The sequence below is a fragment of the Megalobrama amblycephala genome, linkage group LG17, assembly GCF_018812025.1.
Source record: "Megalobrama amblycephala isolate DHTTF-2021 linkage group LG17, ASM1881202v1, whole genome shotgun sequence".
Lineage (NCBI taxonomy): Eukaryota > Metazoa > Chordata > Actinopteri > Cypriniformes > Xenocyprididae > Megalobrama > Megalobrama amblycephala.
In genome coordinates, this window is record NC_063060.1 from 30,660,862 (window position 1) to 30,676,471 (window position 15,610).

Here is a 15,610-nt window from a genome sequence, read left to right on the forward strand (position 1 = left end):
TTTTCTCATTGCCATTTAAAGGTATTGTTCACTCAAACATTAATGACATTTACTCACCTTCATGTCATTCCAGACCCATACAAAAGGAGATGTTAGGCAGAAAGACAGACTTGGCCCCATTGTCTTTATTCTATAGAAAAAAAGATAAAAGTAATAAAAGTGTGTGACTGAGCCTGTCATTCTGCCTTACATCTCCTATTGCGTTCCACAGAAGTCAGTTATACAGGTTTGGAAAAACACGAGGGTCAGTAAATGACAGAATTTTACTGGTGAACTATCTCTTTGTCCACATGGTGGAAAATCCCATTATTATTATACTACATTAAATTTGTAATTGATTGCAGTGTGCACCTTAAGCCACCAGCGACTTTCTTCTCTTTAGGGCAGGGGTAGGCAAGTTCGGTCCTAGAGAGCCGCTGTCCTGCAGAGTTTAGTTCCAATCCTGAAAAAAAACCTTCAGCTGCCTATGCCTTAGTAATCCTGAAGAGCTTGATTTGCTTGTTCAGGTGTGTGTGATTAAGGTTGGAGCTAAACTCAGCAGGACCTTGGCTCTCTAGGACCGAACTTGCCTACCCCTGCTTTAGGGTCATGCAGATAAAATGCTAGTTACATAGGTAACTGTGATTCTGTGAATTCTGGATGACTGCCACTGCTTAAGCACTAGTGTATTAACGCAGAGCCAGCTCGATAGTTCGAGATAATATACCAAAAAAGTCACATGGTGATGTAGGCTGAGCCTCGAGTATAATAGATGAAAGCGGCCCAAGATGTAGACACAGCCCTAGTGGAATGACAAGAGATACCTTCGGGTAGAGGCTTTTGAGCTTTCTTGTATGCCATAGTGATAACCTCCACAATCCAATTCGACAATCACTGCTTTGATACAGCGGCCCCTTTCCGGGTGCCACCATAACAAGCAAAAAGCTGATCTGTGTGCCTAAGGCGAATGGTAGCAGCCACATAGTGCCTCAGGGCTCACACAGAACACAAAAGGTGATCCCCTGCCTGATCTGACTATGATGCTGACTGGAAAGCCACCAAATTGATAGACTGATTTATAAACTGAGGAAGCGCAACTTTAGGTTGAAAGGATGGATTTGGTCGAAGCACAACACCAGAATCATCTGGCAACCAGAGCATGCATAACCCACTTAGGGACAAAGCATGTAACTCACTTACACGCTTAGCAGATGCAATTGCCAACAAAAAAGCAGTTTTTAGAGAGATGCATTTCAGGTCAGCTGTCTGCACAGGCTCAAATGGTGGCCAAAAAACAAAATCATATACAATTGTTAAATCCCACCCAGGGAAATGGGAGTTACGAGCTGGCTTAACCGTCTCACACCCTTCAAAAGACTGAACGTAAGAGTAAGAGAACCAAGAGAAGAACCGTTAACCGGTCCATGATACACAGAAATGGCTGCAACATATACCTTCAACATGGAAGCTGCTTTGACTAAATCCAGAAGATTCAGAAAAAAACTAACAGTGTACAGGATCAAACCCACGATCCTTTTTGAAAAGAAAAATTTCCAACGTGCTGCATAGAGCTGACGTGTGGATCCAGCTCTATCACTAGTTATAGTATGTACAACAGTGGGTTCACAATCATTTAAGAGAATGTCAGACCCAGATGTCATCCATCTGTGGCAACAGATTCTTCCGAGACGGAAGCTGCCAGGGCCTGCCCACCAATAGCGATAGAAGCTTGGGAAACAAAGTCCTGTCTGACAATCAGGGCACTACAAGTACTCTGTGGTTACACAGAGATATCCTGTGCAATGTTTCCCACAGCAGTGGAAGAGGAGGGAGTACATATAGTAGACATTTTTGCCACTCCTGACCAGGATATACCATCCTGCCCCAACGGGCTGGATTTCTCTGTTCTTGCAAACCATAAGTGGCAGTGAATGGTCGCCTGCATTGCAAAAATTTCCACCGCTGCTTTGCTGAACTGCTGCCGTATCATCTGCACCACGTCCAGATGAAGCCTCCATTCCCCCGGATGCAGAAAGAGCATCCGCTACCTGGTTGCTTTACCCCGGAAGGCAAACAGCCCTCAAAAAGGCTAGTCAAGGAAGAGACCAAGTGAGTACCTTGTACGTGAGATGCAGTGACTTGATCAACTTTGTGCCACCTTGTTGGTTCAGGTGAAAAACTGTCAAGGTGTTGTCGGACCGAACGAGGACATGACGACCTGCCAGAACCAGCAAGAAATACTGCAGAGCTAGGAAGACTGCACACAATTCCAGGAGGCTGATGTGGTCCTTGGACCGAGCTGGAAACCAACGGCCACGAACACCGCTGTGATTCCACAATGCCCCCACCCAAGGAGGGAAGCATTGGTCGTGACAAGTTCTTGATGAGAAGGAATGAGAAACACCTGACATCAGAAACTCCAGGCGATTTCACTGTGTCAATGTCTGAGTACAACTGAGACAACAATCAACCAATGTCTTGTTGTCTTGTGGCGCACACAGCAGCCAATAGTCTAAATAAGGCAGGATCCGCATCCCTCTGGACCACAGCAGATATAGAACTATGGTCATACACCTTGTGAAGACATGAGGGGCTAGAGACAGACCGAACGGTAGGACCTTGAATTGGTAGACCTGGTTCTTGAAACTGAATCGAAGAAGTTTTCTGTGATGAGGAACAATCGGAACATGTCGGAACAGTCGGACTGAAGAACGTCAGCTGCCCGTAACATCCGGGAAGGGAAGAGTTTTCAGGAACATGTTTAGATGTCTCAAATCTAGAACTGGACGAAAACAACCCTCTTTCTTCTGAACAAGGAAGTAAGTTGAATAAAAACTGTCCCTTTGAACATGGGGGTGAACCCATTTTATAGCTCCCTTCTCTAGAAGAGAACAAACTTCCTGAGAGAGAGCCTCTGAATGAACTGGATCCCTTATCACTGTAGGGACAATCCTTGAAAACTTTGGGGCTGGCATTGAAACAGCAGAGCTACCCCTTGTCCACCGTAGTCTAAACCCAAGGGTCTACGGTCATCTCCCTCCAGTACTGCGGGTGCAGTCTTGAAAAACTGTCAACCAACAGGGTCTGTGTGAACCCTGAGGCTGTGGAGTAGAATGCTGTTGCTCTGGTACTGCAAAGAGATGATGAGCCTGAGTGGCTGGCACCTTAAAAACAGGATTGCGCTGAACCTGAGTCAATTGACAAATCTATGCATGGTGGCATAGCAAAGTTAGATCCAGCTGAAGACTGTCTAAAAAAGACATTGAACTGGACTGGCTGCACAGGCGAGTCACCCAGCTCTAAGCCAGAAACCGCCATCTGAAGCACAGTCACAGTATCATGCGTGGAGGACGTTGTTAATCCTGATTGAATCGAATCTCCACTAGAATCCCCGCTGCTGAAAAACTCTTATTCTCGTAGGGGAATGGTTTGCACAGCAGCATCCACAGCATTCGGATGATGCTTCGATAATCCACTTGTGCTTAAGCACCGCCTCTGGCGGTCAGGAGGAATGAAACAGAATCAAGTCACTGACATGACTTTGCTGGACTCCCAGTGCTGTGCCAGCAACACGGGAACAGCTACGCTGGGACAGTATGACAGGGTTGGAGTCCGTTAACACAATCTGTAGCGATAGATGACGAAATAAATGACCCTAAATGATAGGATATATGCATAAACAGTAAGACATCTTGTCTTTCCTTTTAAACTGCAAACTTTTCTACTGAATAGACATGTCATGGCTGCACTTCTATAAATGTAGAAATTAATAGAAACTTAATTTTAAAATATGAAGAATAAATTAATTCCTCAGTTCTCTAGTTTTGTCTGCCTATTCTCATGTGGCTTCTCTGACTTGCCCTCACCTTGATCTCTCCTGTCACCTGATCCTTATCAGAAAATGAAAAAAATTCACAAAATTTGTGACATTTATAGTCCCACAGAATCATACATATTGTATTAACATAATAACATTAGTGAAACTATAAAAACAAAAGATCTAAAAAAGGTTAAATAGATTTTAAAAATTGAATGTATAAAAGTATGAACTGTCACAAACAAATCTAGCTAGCTTGTTAGCTTGAGAATACTTACCCTCAAAGTTGTCGATATAACTCGAAATAACGCCCTTCTCCTTCTTATTAGAGGGTGTAACAGAAAAATTCAATTGACATTGTTCACCATGGAAGATCTTGCTAGTAGTGAGTGTAAAAACCACACTGACAGCACTCATTGAAACAGTAGGCAAAAAACACTCCTGGCTCTACGTTGGAAGCTGCATAACAACGTAGACTAAATGTGGTAGCGACCGTGCATTGACACCATTGGCTGTTTACTCCAGGGGTGTCCAATCCTGCTTCTGGGGGGCTGTGAGGGACTTGACATGGAGGCAAAATAGAATCCAATTACGGAAGTTTTATTAATCTCAGCAAACAAATCCAGTACACTAGACAGAGACGTAGTCGATAAGGCAGGCAGGGTAAATAGCGAAAAACGGTAAACCAGAAGGCAGTAATCCAATAAGGCAAGCACAATGGTCATAACAATAAGACAATGAACAGGAAATGAAAAAAAAATGCTCGGTAAGGCAGTCAAAGACTGGTAATACTTCGCAAAGAAGCAGTGGAAATGCATGGCTATATATACTCATGTGAGGCAGGAAGTAACCAACGATGCAAAAGTCCATGTTGCTTCGTGAATGCATCTTTTAGCTCCAACCCCAATTAAACACATCAAGGTTTTCAGGCATACTAGAAACTTCTAGGCAGGTGTATTGGGGAAAGTTGGAGGTAAACTATACAGGACGTTGGCCTGCAGGAGCACCCCTGGTTTACACCAGCAATCTAGGGTGTGTTTCCCAAAAGCATTGTTAGCTCCTATGTTCGGAAGTTCCATTGATCTCTGTTGATAACGATGGAACTTGTGACCATAGTTGCTGTTGTGAAATGCACCCCGATTAGCTTGCTTTTATTTGGTTTCAGGGAGTCAAGGTACCATTCTGCCATGACGAGTGCTTATTAGGAAGAACAAGGTTATTAAATACATCACAACAAATTTGATCAAATATTAAAAATTTTGTTAGTTTACAATTACCCAAGTTCTCAATGCACTCTGTCCTTATTTGTGTTTGTCTGTGTGTATGCGCTTATCTTGTACAAGATATGCTTCAGTGCTTTCTATCCTTGAGGGCCAGTCTGGTGGGATAAAACATTATGAATGTTGAGTAATTTAAATTTGCTTAATTTCATAGTGGTGAATAGTGTACTGATTACAGATCTAGGAGGCTCAAAGGAAGACAAATGGGGATTGAATGAATTTTTGCCATCTGTTTGTATTGTCTTCTAGCCTTTACATGGTTTCTTATTTTATCTTGTATCTCAGAAACATTCAATTGAATAGGGCTAGTTGTCACTTTTTACTCCAGTTAAAATCGGCATGAATGCAAGTTGTGATAGTCTTTTCTTCCCTATTGTGATGATGTATATCTGAGTGGGGTTTGCTATCGCTGCACAAATGTTGCTGAAAGAGAGAGGGTAAGTTATTTTGATAAAAGATTAAAAGGGCACATGAAAAAAACAATGCATGAATAAGTGATTTATAATAAATACTGCAATATTCCATAAAAAAAAAAAAAGAAAAAAAAAAAGAATTCATGGTGACTGCAATATTTCTTAGAGAAATTTAGAGGCAGGTATTTAGTATCTGCACTCTAAAAAATAACTATAAGGAAAAAAACAAACAAATGTACACAGTAAAATACAATTTTCCATTGAAACAGTAATATACCAAAAAACAATGCATTCTGGGTAATATTTGTCATTTTAAGAAAAGAGGCCTATAGGCTACTTTCTTGAAAATGATAAATAATATTACCCAGAAAGCATTGTTTTACGGTATATTACTGTTTCAATGGAAAATTATATTTTAATAACCACTAAACAAGATTCATTACCTCTTTTTTCTTTTTGCAAGATATGCTTTTCTTGCAAGATATGCTTTTCTTGCTGCCGGATCATTTTAATGCCGGATCATTTTTAATCATTTTTAATCATTTTCCCACTTTATATTAAGGGTCTTTAACTAACATTTAAATTAAATCTACCCATACCACCAAACGTGTCCTAACATTACCCATATCCCACCTCAATAGCAGCATTGTTTTGCAAAACATGAAAAAATATCATACCGAACCTTTTTTGAGATGAGTAAATTGTAGTACTAAAAAGATACCTAATATAAAGCGTGACCGATTTTTCTTTACTTCATATGATAGTGGCATCTAAAATTATTTAAAAAATTATCATGAAAATAATTGAAAGTGCAAAACATCTTTTAAAGGCACAATATGTCATTTTCGCCGTTAGAGGTCGCTTATTCAAAACGAAGGTGTAGCTTGATGACTCCGTGAATGAGCGTTAAATCATGAAGTTGTCGTCTTCACCTCCACAACCAATGGAAAGGAATCTGACGGACTCGGGCAGAAATCATGTTCATGGATGAGCTAATGTATTAAAGTTTTATTAATGTTATGGTGGTATGAAGAAGGATGGGTCGAGAGCCGAGGGAGTGGAACAAGACCACTGGAGCAAATGCTAATGAAAGACACCTTCGATACACACCGATCTTGAGTCCAGCGGAGCTTTTAATTTACTTATGCTGCGGTCGGCCACTTCCACTCTTTTTGCTGCGTATGTGGGGTACATGTGGGTTTTACATGCATGGTTAAAACCAATCATACTAAATACATTTGAGTGCGTTGAAAGTTATAACGTTACTCTGTGCATTCGCTCGGTGGATGTCATGAGAGACGTGCGCTTTGCCGCAATCTAGATCGATATGAGTAAAACTGGAAATCGAGGGTAGCACGGATATGATGTCATTGACTCAATGACACAGTCCATGTCCTGGTTAAAATTGTTGATTTCTTTGGACTTAAAAATTGTTGGAAATGCTTGGGATAATGTAAGTACACAAGTTTAGGATGCTGTTTGTAGGATGCTGCAAGAAGAGGTGTGTTTTCAGATGTTTTTGAAGACTGTAGTGGATTCTGGTGTAGTTTTTAAGCAAAATGTAAACAGAAAAACAATGAAAAAGGCAAAATGTAAAAGGTAACATACATGAATAGCATAGCATTGTTTTCACTAACGAATACTGTAATTAATAATTTGATCTTTTTCATTTATAACTTATAAATATATAACATTTAAAACGACTTGACATAAAATGCCATTGCCCTAAGAGACCAATTCAGTTAAAATGTACCTTCATTTTACAGTTCATGTTTACATGTTTATATTTGACAGTATGAATTTATTGTGTCCATGTGCTCACCCAATGGTTACAGAGTCATTCTGTGTCAACTCAACCAGAGGTCCCCGGCTAAAATTGTAAATTTCGGTAATTTCTTATCTGGTGAAAGACATACATAAATGAAGAAGAAAGACAAAATATTAAATGTCATGGATGAATATTTACTGAGTAATTTTCACCAGATTTGGAGCCAAGTTACATGAGGACAAAAATGACTTTGGACAGATGGCAGCATTATTATTTTATTTTTTACACAGATCTATTAGTTAAATCTATTGACTTTAGCAATCTTTGTTGCATTCTATGCCAGTGGTAACAAAAATGGGAAAAGCACTTTTTGTGTTTTAGTTTGCAGGCCCGTGACTCAAAAAGTATTTTAATATCTCTTTACATTTTGGTGTATCTCTTTCCTTTTGGTATCTTAATAAGGCCCTATATGGTTAATTTCCAGAGATATATGTATTTCAGTGTGGCTCCATGACTACATTCTGAAATTGTACACATTTTCAATGGTCAAAAACCAACATGGGTCACTTTGCATTCAGCTGATCATTTTTTCTTTTAAAGAGGAATGTCTGAAGAGCAAATAATATTGAAACTAGAAATGTATCTTGTTCCCTTTATCAAAACGATTGCATAGAAAGGGAAAATTTGTACATTTCTAGTTTCAACATTATTTGTTCTTTAGACATTCCTCTTCAAAAGAAAAAAAAGTATCAGCTGTATGTAGAGTGATGCACATTTTGGGTTTGACCATTGAAAATTTGTATAATTTAACAATTTATTCTTGGAGCCATATTGAGATTCCCATATCTTTGGAATTAAGGGCCTTAAAAACGAAGATGCCAAAAGAAAAGTTTTTTTAAGAGCCTAAATCTAAAAGGATATTTAAGATATCTTTAATACTTGAGTTACAGGAACGCAAACTTAAACTTCTTTTTTACATTTTTGAATGGTCACCATTGGCATATAATGTAACAAGTCAACAGATTTTACAAATAGACCTACCAATCTCTTTGTACAAACAAAATAATGATGCTGCCATCTTTTTAAAGTCATTTTTACCCCCCATATAATTTGACTCCAAATCTCAGGTGAAAATTTTAATATTGATCCCCCTCTACAAAACTCAATAAATATTTATCCATGACATAATATTTTGGCTTTCATCATTATTTATGTTTGTCTTTCTTCAGAAAAAATTTGAACAAAATCCAAAATTTGAGCCAGGGAAGTTTCTGAATTTTGGTAATGTGTGCTGCTGAAGATAAAAAAGTTTGCTTATAAAACTGGTGTCAGGGTAGATGATGAAATATTTTATCTCTTGCACAAATCACTAAGTCACATAGTCAGAATTACGCTCTTTGATTTCTTTAATGCTAGCCAGCCTAAACTACTTAGAAGTAAGATGGAAAATTCTGGAGTACATCAAGACATCAAGACTGCAGGACTGTGTGTCTCAAGTAGTGAGGTACAGTACTGGAGTCCCTCAAGAAACGGTTTTAGCTCCATTTTTGTTCACTTTTTATATATCGGACTTCCAGTACTTCCAGTATAACTGTGAAACCTGCCACCTTCTCTCTAACTGGGTTCGAATCTCAGTCAAAATGTAGGTGGGGGGAGTAAATGAACAGCGCAAACTTAAACACCTCTCAGCAGTCGTTGGCTGTATAAAAGACCATGATGAGTTTGGATATAGGGGTTATTAAAGAGTTTTGTGGACTGGTGTGAGATTACGGTCTCAGGCTAAATGCTAGTAAGACTAAGGAAATTGTGGTTGATTTTAATAGATATCCTCAGCAAAAGGTACAAGTAAACATAGGAGGGTCGGAAATTTAGATTATAACAACATATAAGTACCTGGGTGTATACTTGAATAACAAACTTGACTGGTCTGACAATACGATACAAGTCTATAAGAAGGGTCAAAGTCGTATTCATCTGTTAAGATGACTGAGATCCCCTTCATGAAACAGTTCGAGACTAGTGAGTACATTTAGCTCAAGATTAATTCATCCTGGCTGTCACAAGGTTTATTATTATTATTGTGTGGTGTGTGCTGCTGTGTTATGTAAATTCCCCTCTGGGATTAATACACTTTATAAAAAATTTATTTCACATAGAAAACAATTCTAATTTATGATGATTTTGAATAAGGTGTTTGAAACCAACACACCGCTAGAGAAACACACATTTGTGTAATTGAACTTTTGAAACCTTAACCTAGTTATTGAGATATAATCCTTGTGACAACTAGCACCAATCTCCTATATTAGACAAAAATAAGGCAGTAAGAAGCCATGGTTTACACATGCACAAAGTAGAGCTGTTCTAAAATCACTGTAAACCACTGCTTCACAGGGATTATTGCATTGCATTGAATAAACAGTGTCGTGGAAATTCTCAATACATATCTGACTTCACCACTGACAATTTAAACAACTCCTAGTTGTTAATACAATACTACAGTATCTCGAGGTAATTCCCTGAATTCCTGAATACTTACAATACAATCCAATACTTCCCTGAAGTATGGTGACGGCGTCCCGTCAAGAAGCTACTATCACTACCTCAATCACACTTGGCTGTTACATTTGTTGTCTTTTGAGCGTAGAATCTTTAGTACTTCTATTCCTCACTACCTCAATCACACTTGGCTGTTACTTTTGTTGTCTTTTGAGCGTAGGATCTTCTATTTAGCTGTGCAGCATATACCTGACACGACTTCCAAGTTGCTCTTTGTAGAAATGAAGTTTTATTTACGGCCGGGAGATCACTGGTCACAACAACCAAGTGAGTCTCAATGAATAGAAAGATACATGCACATTTAAGTCTTACAGTTGAGTAAAAATCAATGTCGTCTTCACTGTGATTTGTTCTGGTGATTGATTTGTAATGATCTAAGCTAATCATATGACTGGTCTTTGACCTGAGCATCCTTAGTCTGCATTTTCTGTACATTTCATGTTGACATAAAATATTTCCATCACAACAGTTACTACATATGCCTGGCATGGTTTCAAAAAATAAACACACAGCAACACACCTTTTATAATTTAATGATAATGATAATTCGTCCACCAAGCAATGTAGTTCTTCAGCAATGTTCAGCAGAATGGTCGCCAAGCAACACACAGATGCAGTGACACACCAGTAATGAGGTCACAGGTGTGTTAATAGGGTATTTTACAACGGCTTAGAACACGGCTCAGGCAATCATAGTCAAAGAACCAGAAATATATGTTTTATACTTCTTTTCATGCACTTACTCTGATAACATATTCAAAAAGACTGTGTTTTGGAGTTGTTTTTGTATTAGATTGTATTGTAGGCTATTTGATGTTTGTTTCCATGCTGGATTATATTTGAGTTCTTAAAGGTTGATACATTCAGCTATAATATTCACAGTTCTAACTGCAGTGAAAGTCAAACTTAGTTAAAACCCACTTCCTGTTTTACATTTCCATTTAGCACAGCCAAAGGGTCAGACTCTGCAAACATTTAAAGGAAGTTTGCACAATTAGGCACTTCGCAGCTGACAATAGCATGGGGATGCTGTTAAATATACCTTATGCCATTTATCTTGTATAGTGTACATTTTCATATACTATAGTCACATGAATGATCTGTTGCTTTGCTTTCTTTACTAATTGCAAGCTGCTGTCCCACAACTGAGCCAAAACAAAGCAAGAGAATTTTACTGACATTTTAATCTTGAAGATTACACATGGTCTCTTGTGGACATTATTTGATTATTAGGCATGTGCGTTCTACTTTGCAGTTATTCTTCATGTAAAGTCTTACTATCCTGTCTGTAGCAAATTAAAGATTTCAGGCATTGTTGGTCACTTTTTGGTAATTCTACAGTATGGATATTGCTGAGGTGGACCTGTTCCTCCTCTTAAAGGCTTCCTGGAGCTGGGATTTTCACTGTTTACTGCTTGTATATTGAATTCCTAGAATTTAGACTCTCTAGTTGAACATGTTGAGTTCCAGTTCAGTCTCTTGCTTAAAGGGGTGGTTGATTATGATTTAACTTTTTTAACTTTAGTTAGTGTGTAATGTTGCTGGTAGTGCATAAACAACATCTGCACATTTACGACGCTCAAAGTTCAATGCAAAAGGAGATATTTTCTTTTAAAGAATTCTCTGTTTAAGGACTACAACAAACAGCTGGTAGGGACTACAACAAGCTTCTTCCCGGGTTAGTGACATCACTAACCCTAAAATTTACATAAACCCTGTCCCCAAGAATAGGTAGCAGAGGGGATGAGGCCATGTTATTGCAATACAGTATGTAACACAAATGCAATAGCATGTCATAAAAGCAAGATGACAATATAAGTTATAACAGATATTCTCTGGCTCTGTAGGATCTTACAACAGTTCCCACAGGAGCGATTTATAGATTATCATGACATAATATGCTAATCAATGACTTTAAGATAGTTAACTCCACATCAGCTACATAAATGTATCCACTAACCATTCAGAAATGTCCTTTTGCATTCTACAAGTTGTCACTTCTTCTTGAGTCTCTTCATCATTGTCTGACTCCGTTTTGAACATAAAAGGCTGAACAGTTTCTGACATTTTCAGTGAGTCTGCGTGAGGTAATCTGAGCTGCTAAAATGAGCTCTTGAAACTCCGCCCTCTTCTTGAGAGCAGCAGCAGCTCATTTGCATTTAAAGGGACACACACACGCAGAGCGTTTTTGCTCTCCCTCAAAAAGTGACAAATTTAACATGCTATAAAAAAATGATCTGTGGGGTATTTTGAGCTAAACCTTAACATACACACTCTGGGGACATCAGAGACTTATTTTACATCTTGTAAAAGTAGCATTATATGACTCCTTTAAGAAATTATTGGTTTTCCCCTATACTGACTCTTTCTAATGCGGTATAACAGTTTACCACTAAATGAACCTGGAAAGGTCCAAGTTTTACTATTAATTATTTGATTTTTCCATTGCCACATAGCATTAATAATTGCCACTATCGAACATTTTACAGTGGACATTTTGCCTTTTGAATAAGGGTTATTATTATTAATGCTTAAATTAGCTTTAACATATTCATAGTTAAATGTATTGTCAATTTCACAATGCACATTACAGTCATATGTAAATGAAAAATTATAAACAATAAACACAACTGTCTTTCTCAACAATAAATTAAATTAATATTCATGATTTCCTTCTAAAGTTGGCTTTTGGAGTCTGACTGTTGGGAAACACAACGGTGATTTTCACAGTCCTACTCCTAACAAACACCAGGGTGAACACTGATTAACAAAATGCAGTAACAATGACACTATGGGATGGCATGTCACACTTCCTAATAGTATCCAACCCATTTTAGTTATTAAAACATATTTGTTACAATACTGATGAGCTATGTACAATTACAAGACCCCTGCTGGCCAAACCCTCACCAAGTATTATTGGAGGAGAATATAAAACAATAAAAATCCTATACAATTGAATTAAATAATTAATATATCTAGCATAAAATAAAATGAATAATAAATAAAAATAAATTACAAAATAATGTCATAATAATAATGTCAAAATAATCTCTTCAGTGAAGCATTTAAAATCTCAGTATTACACAAATTAACATTTAGCTGGTTCCCCAGGGAAATGATAATTTATTAATCTGTTCATTCATCAATAGAAATGATATAGAAAAATAATTTAATTTGAATAAGTCAAGTAGGTGGCAGTATAGCTGCGCTTCAAAGTGGCTTCAAATCATGTTACTGCTCATAATGTAGGCTAACATACATGGAACTAAACGACATAAATTGTAACTTAAAACACAATAACGGATAACAAAAATAGAACAAATTAACTTAATAATACATATAAACTAATCAAAAATGATGATTCACGCAGGGATTGTGGGAGTGTGTTTTTCCCAATAAAATTTTTCCCGCCCCTTTTTTGAAATAGCCAATAACGTTTCGTTTATATCACAGCTCAGCCAGAACCGTTAAACTCAGTAAAACCTCTGTTTCCTTTTAATATCTAACTGTTTATCCTCGATCTAATCTCCTCTATATCACTTTAAAATACAGCATTCTGTGCAGAATTCAAATGGGTCCAATACCTTTCGTGGTCTGAGCCGACTCACGGATATGATCCGCTCTGTGCTCTCGTGTCTCTGGACCAGAGCAGACTGTGCTCACGCTGTGGCGGTCTATATAGTGCACTATGTGCCATTCACCATGTAGAAACTAGTAAATGTGTGAGCAAATGACCGATTTCCGCCGCAGCTTCAGCGTCTGTTTATAGTGTAGGAGGGGGCGGGACACTTCAGATTCTAGAGAGCATTTGATTGGACAGAAGATTTGACGAGAAGCTGAAGTGCGATGTGATGTCATGAAAATCTGTGATCCATTTTAGCGGAAGTGAGAGACTGTAAAATGCTTGAATGCTTATATCTCCTAAATGCCAATTTTTTCATTGTTTTGGAACACAGCAGCTTATTCATAACATTAAGGCTAACATATTCATACTAAAAGCTAAAAAACTTAAAGGGGTTAGGTTAGGGTTAGGGTTAGGGTTAGGTTGATGAACTGAGAAATAAAATTTTCCTTGAGCTTTTGACATATAAGAGGTCATCATACTATAAGAATATCCTGTAAGTTTCTGACTAAATGAAAACTTCCTTGTTAGTCCAATAAAAGCTTTAATTAACACCAGACCCAGCAAACGACAGGATTTTCAAAGTGGGGATCTATGACGTCAAAGGGCAGCAAGCACCGTCTCCGCAGAAGAAGATTAACGCCTACTTCATCACTGCCTGTTTCGCCCTGCCCACTGATTCACGCATGACATGCAATAGGCTACGTGGTGCTAAACCAGATCGAGCTACCAATCAATAAACATGCCGTTGAGAATTACAAAATATTGTGCAGTGCCTCGACTTGACAATAATGCAACAACATGTAAGTAACTGTGTTAATTCTAATGCCTGGTCTAAAAAGGAAATGATTCATGTACAGTCAGATGTTCTTTGTCTGTGTGTGTCAGTAAATCAAACCCGTGACTAAATGTCAGCTTGCGTTGTTTCTCTTAGTAGGATGAAAATAATCTGTTATTTAACGGTGATTAAATTATATAAAGAAAGCAATCAAAGAAAGCTCCCTTTGCAATTGTTGGAGCAGCGCGCGCTGAAGCTATCAATCAAAAAGCGTTAGTTTATCAGTGACTGACACTCGCAAAACTACCGTTTTATTCAACAAATCTCTTGTTATATCACGTTTGCACTGTTACAGAAATTGAGTTGCAATGACAAGATCACTGCTTTCATGCGCTCAACAACATGTCTGTGATCAGCTACACAGTGTTCATCACTGCAACCTTTCATGCCACGATCTAAATATAATGCCATAGATCTAAATGTAATGCAACACTTTTCACGATTAGTTAAAGGTGCTAAAGAGGATGTTTTGTTTTATACATTTTTGCAATATTACTTGAAACTGTCTTTACTAACTGATAAAAGACTATTTATTAGGTGCACTGAAAGTAATAATATTAATATACATCATCTGTGCACGAGGTAGGGCCTTAAAAACATCAGCCAATCGTTTACGCGATCATCGCGTAAACGATTGGCCCTCTGGCTTGTCAATCACTGCCGTGACGTTCCTTGTTGAGAGACAAGCGCGGCTGCGTGCTCCAGTAACTTTCCACACTCCACAGGCGCTGCATGCAATGTTTTTGTCAGGAGACAGGAACAGGGCTCTCAAGTTTTGGAGACAGGCAAGAGTGACACCCCCCCCCCCTTAAAAAAAAACAACAACTTTCGCCACCTTCTCTGGGCCAGCATCCTGTAACCTGGCCTCAGGATGAATGAGATGATGCTTATTAGTTGCCTTTTACCTGACATCTTTGAAAGACAGATGCAATGATTAATGCATCCACAGTGTTTGGATTTTGTGAGACTGTAGTGGGTGGACATTGGTTCCTCTAGGGGGGTCCGCGGGCATGCCCCCCCCGGAGGAAAATTTTGTACATTTTAAATTTAAATGCATGAATCTAGTGCATTCTAAGAGCAAAATTAAGTGACTAGATCAATGAAGAAATTTGTTCTCTTGTAAACAATTTTGTGCTCTAAAAGTAATTTATTTATTGCTGATGGTTGGGCACATTAGTCACGTACACATCATATAGTAGGCTAAATGATAATTCATAAGTGGTCAAACATGTAGAGTACACATTTAAACCATTAAAAATATATGCAGCAAAAGAGGTTACCTTTGTTGAATTAATTTATTTGTGGGAGCCTGTGACTGTATTTGTGGAATG

At 38.2% G+C, this 15,610-nt stretch overlaps 1 long non-coding RNA gene across 1 annotated transcript; it reads right to left on the minus strand.

The window, feature by feature from the left end:
• Positions 1-6,781: 6,781 nt before the first annotated feature.
• LOC125251349 lies at positions 6,782-15,038 on the minus strand. The gene is made up of 3 exons (XR_007180980.1): positions 14,912-15,038; positions 9,467-9,468; positions 6,782-6,794 (listed from the first exon to the last, which is right to left on the minus strand). It is a non-coding gene; the product is annotated as an uncharacterized LOC125251349 (long non-coding RNA).
• Positions 15,039-15,610: the final 572 nt, after the last annotated feature.